This window comes from Hyaena hyaena, unplaced genomic scaffold (genome assembly GCF_003009895.1).
Source record: "Hyaena hyaena isolate Hyena2069 unplaced genomic scaffold, ASM300989v1 scaffold_87, whole genome shotgun sequence".
NCBI lineage: Eukaryota > Metazoa > Chordata > Mammalia > Carnivora > Hyaenidae > Hyaena > Hyaena hyaena.
This window is the reverse complement of record NW_024080718.1, coordinates 78133-86661: the sequence shown is the minus strand read 5'-3', so window position 1 is coordinate 86661 and position 8529 is coordinate 78133.

Genomic DNA, 8529 nt, shown 5'->3' with positions numbered 1-8529 from the left:
GACGAATGGATCAAGAAGATGTGGTTTATCTATACCATGGAATCCTACATGGCAATGAGAAAGAATGAAATCTGGCCATGTGTAGCAACATGGATGGACCTTGAGGGTGTTATGCTGAGCGAAATAAGTCAGGCAGAGAAGGACAGATACCGTATGCTTGCACGTATAGGAGGATTGGGAAGAACTCAGTGGAGGACCATGGGGGAGAAGAAAGGGGGAAATAGTGGGGGAGAGGGAGGGAGGCAAACCATGAGAGACTCTTGAATGCTCAGAACAAACTGAGGACTGATGGGTGTGGGGGGGGGAGAGGGGGGTGATGGGCATGGAGGAGGGCACTTGTGGGGATGAGCACTGGGTATTATATGGAAACCAACTCGACAATAAACTATTTGTAAACAAATAAAGTAAAATATTAAAACAGGCAAAACTAAAAAAATAATTAAAAAATAATTCTCTTTAGTTTTTCCGTTATATTCTTGGGTATTAAGCTTCCTTTCATATCATGACATCAATTTTGTAATTGCTGTGGTTGGCATATCTAAGCTTTCCCTCTGGCTGCACCTCATACTCCAGAAACTCATGTCCGAGCTTGCCTTGTGCCCTACACAGTATCACAGTAGAAATCATTGGCCATAGCCATTTTTGTTCCCTCTTTTGTAGGAAGCTGCATAACAAACCTTGGTTAACCCCTTTGATCGATTCATCACAAGGTACTCCCATGTGCTCGTGATGCACTCGTCAATAAACTTCTGTTTCTTTCTCTGGTGTTAAAAAAGAAATCACTCATTTTTATCTTTTGTTTTTGTTTACTTTAATTTAGGTTTAACTCTCAAGCAGCACATAGTTGGATTTTCCTTTTTAACTAGTATTTGCCTATCATTATGGGTCATTAAGCCTTTGGTGCATGTGGTTATAACTGCTTTGTACATCTTCTGCTCTTGTGCTTTATATCTTTTGTGCAACCTTTCTCTTTCTTTCATTTTGTCTTTGCTATCTAGATTTTTTAAAATTTGGTGTTATCTTTTCCAGAGACTTGGAAGAAATTTTGTAACTGTTTTACTTTTGCAATAGTTTTTGTAGGCTTTGTTTTTAATGAAAAGAGTTTTTAGCCTATATTTCTATGATTATCAAAGTAAAAAAAAAATTAAATGATGTATTTTGCTCCATTTCTTCCCCGTTTTTGTAAGAAGAACCTGGGTTGAGTTGAAGATGCCATTAAATGACTGATTTGACATTCTACATTCTATGTTTCAGTACCTGGCAGTGGTAGAATGCTTTCTTGTTCACTTGTATCCCTTCCTCAGGGGAGAATATATATCCTTGGCCTGTTGAGTGATGTCAGGCTTAAAGAGAATTCGCTTTGGCTAAAAACTTAGAGCAGAAGCATCGTGTGGCACTTTCAGGCAGAAGTATATTTATTTATTTATAATTTTTAAAAATGTTTATTTATTTTTTGACACAGAGAGAGCAGGGGAGGGGCAGAGAGAGAGGGAAACAGAATCCGAAGCAGGCTCCGGGCTCTGAGCTGTCAGCATAGATCCCGACACGGAGCTTGAACCCATGAACTGTGAGATCATGATCTGAGCTGAAGTCAGACGCTTAACTGACTGAGCCACCCAGACATCCCTCCAGGTAGAAGCTTAGGAGGCAGCCTGTGCTCTGCGTTCCTCTCTCCTCCATCACTGTGATGGGCATGTTCTGGATTGTTTCTTTGCCCTCAGCCTGGGTGCTGCTGGACTAAAGGTGAGGATTATGCAGGTCCCCACTGCTGATTAGCTGGGGACATACGCTCTAATGAGAAAAACTGACCCCAGCTTTTATATGCCACTAAAAGTTTAGGACTCTTTGTTACCTCAGCATTACTTAGGCTCGGAGCCTCGAGCCTGCTTCGGATTCTGTGTCTCCCTTTCTCTCTCTGTCTCTCTCTGCCCTTCTCCTCATCATGCTCCATCTCTCTCTCTCTCAAAAATAAATAAACATGAAAAAAAATTTTTAAAAATGTCTTCTGGAATATCCAAGAACTGTCCTCAGGCAAAGCAATTATGCTTTACAGGAGAGGAATCAGTAGTCTCCTCAGAGATACAGGTAGAGAGGCCTTTGAGAACAAAGTATTCAATAATGAAGAGTTTTGTCTTTATCCTGAAGGCAGCAGGCATCTGGTGATGGTCTTAAGCACACATTTATTCATTCAACAAAAAGTACTGGACAATGACTACATGCTTGTCACTACTTTTAGTGACGGCACCAGCTGTGAGCAAAATGAGGGCCTGCTCAAATGGACCTTTCTTGTGGCAAGATGACAAGTTCTGTTCCAGACACTGTGGCAACATGAGCATAGCCAACTCAATAGTCTCTGATAGGACTATCCTTGTGTATTCCCTTAAAATTTACTATGAGAAAGTTTTGATCAACCGTTGGTGGCATCGTTCATTTCACAAGTATGTATGGAACTATGTGCAAGACGTGTAACACAGTCAGCCTAAAAAAACAGCATCTGAAGGATTTGGGCCAATTTTCCAGTTTAAACTAAAAATATAGGCTTGAAATGTATCTTGTGTTTAAAATAAATGTTGATGAAAGGAATTTAAATAATCTGTATTTTTTTTCAAGTTTATTTTGAGTGAGAGACAGCACATGGGTAGGGGAGGAGCAGAGAGAGAGGAGAGTCCCAATCAGGCTCCAGGAGCTAGATACAGGGCTCCATCTCACAAACTGTGAGAACATGACCTGAGGCAAAATCAGGAATGAGATGCTTAACTAACTGAGCCACCCAGGCACCCCTAAATATTATTTGTAATAGATTTTGTGTTCTTTAATCTAACAGCGTAGCTGTTTTGAGTTAGCAAAAAGAAAAATATTAGTTGATAGAAATGGAGTCATCCAAAGAAAAAAACCCTGACTATTTTGGAATAAAGCAATACTGTCAAGATTATTATTAAAGGCAGAAGGGAAACTGCATTTAAAGAAAGTGAACAGAGGAGGGAGCTGCAGATAGAATTTTAACTATATGAATACGACTGTTTTTATATGAGAGTTTTCTGATATATACTAGTACAAATGATCACACTCTTTAACATATTTTATTACACATAAAAATGACATATTTCTATATTTGTGAATTGGCAGTGTTTCCTTGGGGGAAAGGAATGCCACAGGGTTAACGCTAGATGTGTGGTTAAAGGTATTTGCACTCAGTAATGTTTCTTTCATAAGTAAATCATGTTTCCAAGGTTACGCCAATCTGGGGGGCAAAATCGAATAATCATCACACTATAAAAAGAAGAAAGATTTCTCTGGCTCTGCCACCACCCACTCTGCATGGACACTTATCTCCAAATAGTGGCTTACGTGTGATATGCTGTGATGTTTATTTGCTTCTTCTTTCGCTTTGGTTTGCTGCTGATGCCTTCTGTGTGCAGCACTGAGGTAAGGCCCAGGGCCAGTGACATCGTCCTACACTGTACCCCCTTGCCATGCTGATACTGATTGGACTGATATTGGTGCCAAGAGCCTTTTGTCACTGCCATACTGCTGGCATGGCGACCGCTGGCTGTACAAAATATTGTCACTGATGCCACTTATCCACATCTCTTTTATCCTCTACTTATTTTTCAACCTAAATGATCCCTTTACTCTTATTTCCATCAGGCCTCAAAATATGCCCAGTCTTATCCAAAACCCAGGATAATGGCAATTTAGAATCAGGCTTGGATCTCAAAAACTCTTAGGACAATTGTATTGTCATTCTTTGGAAAAGTCAGAGGTAGAGGAGGGGGGGCCTGTATTGGTGAGTATACCTGAAACAATATTATCTAGTCTGAACTTGTACATGGACACAAAGGATACAAATGTTTCCAGTAATTATTCCTCAAATAACTCATTATCTATAATTTTTCTCATCCTTCAAAAACATAATCAGAGCTGTGCATATTGCTTTCTGGTCTCAGACCAGTTCTAGTCTATGTATATGCACAAGTTTAGTTTAGGCAACATTTATCTCTAGAGGTAATTTATGCTTCTTCGAATGTATATAAAATTCTGTCTTTCTTTCTTTTTATAAAACAATTCTCAGGGTGCCTGAGTGGCTCAGTCCGTTAACTGTCTGGCTCTTGATTTCGGTTCCAGTCATGATCTCTTAGTTTCTCGGGTTCGAGCCCCCATGGGGCTCTGCACTGACAAATTCTCCCTCTCTCTCTGCCCCTTCCCTGCTTTTACTCTCTCTGTCTTTCTCAAAAATAAATAATAAATTTAAAAAACCACAATTCTCCATAGGTCTCTTACATTTCTGCATGTTCTGTGAGCTCAGGCATTGGACCTCTTTGTTCTGGAGTGTATTTTCAAGGATGTTTGCATAGCAAACAATCTTAGAGGATGGAGACAGTGTCTTCTTCTGGAAAAAAAAAAAAGCAGGATTGTTTACTGTCCACTATCAGAGAGATAATGATTTAATTTGGGGCAGTGTTGAGCAGGCTTACCACCTGTTATAAAAGGTTTCTGGTGTGACAAAAACACGCTGTGTGTGCAGCCTCTATTTGCACTCCCACCCCCATGCAGGTACATGTATTTTGATTATGCTGTTAGATTATCCCTAGTTATATGCATTTGTCAAATTTGTTGACACTTAAAATGAATGCATTTAATTGCATGTAAATTGTCCCTGAATAAAATTGATCTTAAAATGTGGCACCCAGAACAGACTGGAAAAGAAAAGAGCATAATGCATTGGTTGATAACTCATTAGCATCAAGTAGAACTGGACTATTCTCTACTTTGTTATATGCTCTATATATTGAGTTCTGTGAATTTTATTAATAGACTACCCAAAATCTTTATTGGACAGTCACCATGTGCAGATACTGTGCTATGAGTGATATAAGAAGTAGATAGAGGGGCGCCTGGGTGGCTCAGTCAGTTAAGTGTCTGACTTTGGCTTAGGTCATGATCTCAAAGCTTGTGAGTTCAAGGGATGCATCGGGCTCTGTGCTGAGAGCTCAAGGCCTGGAGCTTGGTTTGGATTTTATGTCTCCCTCTCTTTGTCCCTCTGCTGCTCATGCCCTCTCTTCTTCAAAAATAAACAAACATTAAAAATAGAAGTAGATAGTGATGGTGTCAGCCTTTTAAAATACTCTTAAATTACCATAATAGAAATAGTACAAATATGTCATATGGAAATAGACAATATAGGTTTCAGGCACTATACTTTTCTGTCTCACTTATGAAGTTATAAATTCTCTGAATATCAGTAGCAGGTATTGGGAAATACAAATTAGTTTTTTAAAAAATGCTTTATTTTTTAAGTAATCTCTATACCTAACCTGGGGCTCAAAATTATGACCCCATGGTCAAGAGTCGCATGCTGTACTGACTGAGTTAGCCAAGCACCCCAATACAGACTACTTTTTAAGAGATTAATAATAATTGTTCAATGAAAGAAAAATAATTGCATTTAGGTAGTTTGGAATTAGAGGAAGTAACAGAAAATGTAAACTTTTAAGATTATTTGGTTTATATGGCTTTTGAGCCGTGACCCTTTCAGGAAAAAAACCATCTGAGATTCTGTTACTATGAATACTTTCAACTATATGCAACAAATATTATTCATATTATGTGGGCTTTGGGTCCGTGAGTAATAGCTGACATTACCTCTTGTACCCAAAACACATATTACGGATGTTTTACTAAAAATATGTTTTGTGCAATCACTTGTGTGCTGGGAAATAGATGCTGTCACTGGAGCAAAGGGAACTGGCTGTGGATGTCAGGGGACGAGCGATTCGCATCAGAACCTGTCACAGGAAAAACATGAAGGGTAAACTCTCTGCAGGATTCATTCTGCTTATGTTGCCTTCTTAGGAAGAAATTTTGATAACCATTTGTTTTCAATTAGGATATATGCGAATCTTAAGATGTTGAAAGTTTTTTTTTTTAAAGAGAGAGAGGTTTACCAAGAAACAGACTCTTTTTAAACTTTTTTTAAAAGTTTATTTTTTGAGAGAGAGGGAGAGGGAGACAGAGTGTGAACAGGGGAGGGGCAGAGAGAGAGAGGAAGACACAGAACTCAAAGCAGTCTCCAGGCTGTAGCTGTCAGCACAGAGCCCGATGTTGGGCTCGAACTCACGAACCGTGAGATCATGACCTGAGCTGAAGTAGGAAGCTCAACTGACGGAACCACCCAGACGCCTCAAGATTTTTACAGTTAAATTTATTTTTTTTGAGGAGATTTGTCTAATTCTGAATTCCCCTTTTGTTGGCAGTGAGATGATTTGAATGAGGAATAAAATCGGTGGTTTTCTAAGGCAGAAATGAAAAATACTTGACAGAAGTTTAAGAAACTTGAGATATAATTGACAAATAGTGTTGTATTAGTTTTAGGTGTACAGCACAATAATTTGTTTTATGCGTGTATTGCAAAATGATTACCTGAGTGAATTTAGTGAACGTTCATCATCACACGTGGTTACACATTTTGTTGTCCTATGATGAAAATTTTTAAGATCTACTCTCTTACCTTTCAAATATACAACACAGAATTGTTAATTATAGTTACCATGCTGTACGTTACATCTCTAGGTCTTATTTATCTTATAAATGGAAGTTTGTATCTTTTGACCACCTTCATCCATATCCCTCACCTCCTATCTGCCATCTCTGGCAACCACTAATATGTTCTCTATACCGAAGAGATTTTTTTTTTTTTTAAGATTCCACATATAAGTGAGATCATACAGTATTTGTCTTTCTCTGTCTGACTTATTTCATTTAGCATAATGCCTTCAAGTTCTATCTTTGTTGTTACAAATGGTGGGATTTCCTCCTTTTCTTTGGTGGAATAATATAAATATAAAGATAACCCTTGTGCAGTGTTTGTGGGACTTTAAGTAGGAATAGCCACTATAGAAAACAGTATGGGGGTTTCTCAAAAACTTAAAAATTGAAATTCCATATTATCTAGCAACTCCACTTGTGGAAACAAAATCACTAACTCAAAAAGATATCTGGACCCCCATGTTCACTGTAGCATTACTTACATTCATCAAGACATGGAAACAAAAAAAACCCTAAGCATCCATCAACAGATAAATGAGTAAAGAAAAAATATATATATACACACACACATATATACATACAGACAGACACAAAAATTCATATTATTCTGATTGTCATACACAATGTCAAATACACATAATTCCTTCTCCAGAATAATGACCTTGTAATTATAAATTGCATATGACCAAAGTAGCTTTCATATGTTTTGATAAAAGGCATTGGATAGGAGAGTATAAATACATTTAGCCTAGGCAATGACTGTAAGATTTAATAAATAAGTGTTGTCTTTCAGGGACTTGAAGTGGGCACTTGTAAATAAAGAGATTTTTTCACCTTGGTCTTTGAATGCTATAAGAAGTAGATATTCTACCTGGAAAGTCTAAGTTTCAAATATGTCTGATTGTGGTTGACAGAATTATGGCCTCTAAGAAGTTTCATAGTCCCTAAATCCTAGGACTATGGCTATCTTACCTTATATAGTAAAAAGGGAACTTTGCTGATATCATTAAGGTTACTAAGCATTTGATGTTGAAATAGGGAAAGTCTTGGATTTTCTATTAGATCCAATGTAAGCACATGAGCCCTTAATCCAGAAGTCAGAAGAGGAAGTTAGAGAGATACAAGAGAAGTCAGATTGATTTGACACTCTAGAAGGATTTGGAGCACTGCTGCTGGCTTTGAAGGAGGAGGCACAAGCCAAAGACAATGGGCACCTTCCAGGAGCTGGCAGCCAAGAAGGAAATGGGGACCATTGTGTCAGCATCCTGAATGAGCCTGGACATGGATTATCCCTCAGAGTATCAGGAAAAGAGTCCAGGCCAGCCAGCATCTTGATGAGATTTTAACCAAAGGACCCATCCGAGCCCTCCTAGAATTCTGACCCCAATAACTGTGAGATAATAAAAGAGTATTGTTTTAGTTTACTAAATTTGTGGTAATTTGTTATAGCAGCAACAGGAAGCAAATACACTGGCCACATGTGGAGGTTGGAAAGATGGCCCCTGGAGATGTCATGAAGAAGTTGCCTTCTAAGAATGAACTGGGTTTAAGAGAAGAGAGGGTGGCATACTTGGAATTTTCCTTTGGTAGTGTGTCAGTGTCAGAAGGTCAAGACATTTTGAGCATACAGTTTTGTGTATCTACTCTGAAACTGGTTGCCGGTTCAGTTTCTTGGACTCAAGAAAATTAAGCTTTAATTTTCCATAAGGAAAAAAAGAAACTTGAACTATTTCACAAAAATTCGCATAAGACACTGAAGTTATACATGCTAATTTTTTGTTTTGTTTTGTTTTTTAAAAAATTTTTAATGCTCATTTATTTTTGAGAGAGAGAGAGAGAGAGAGAGAGAGAGAATGAGACAGAGTGTGAGTGGGGAGGGGCAGAGAGAGAGGGAGACACAGAATCCAAATCAGGCTCCAGGCTCTGAGCTGTCAGCACAGAGCCCAACACAGGGCTTCAACCCACCAGCTGTGAAATCATGAC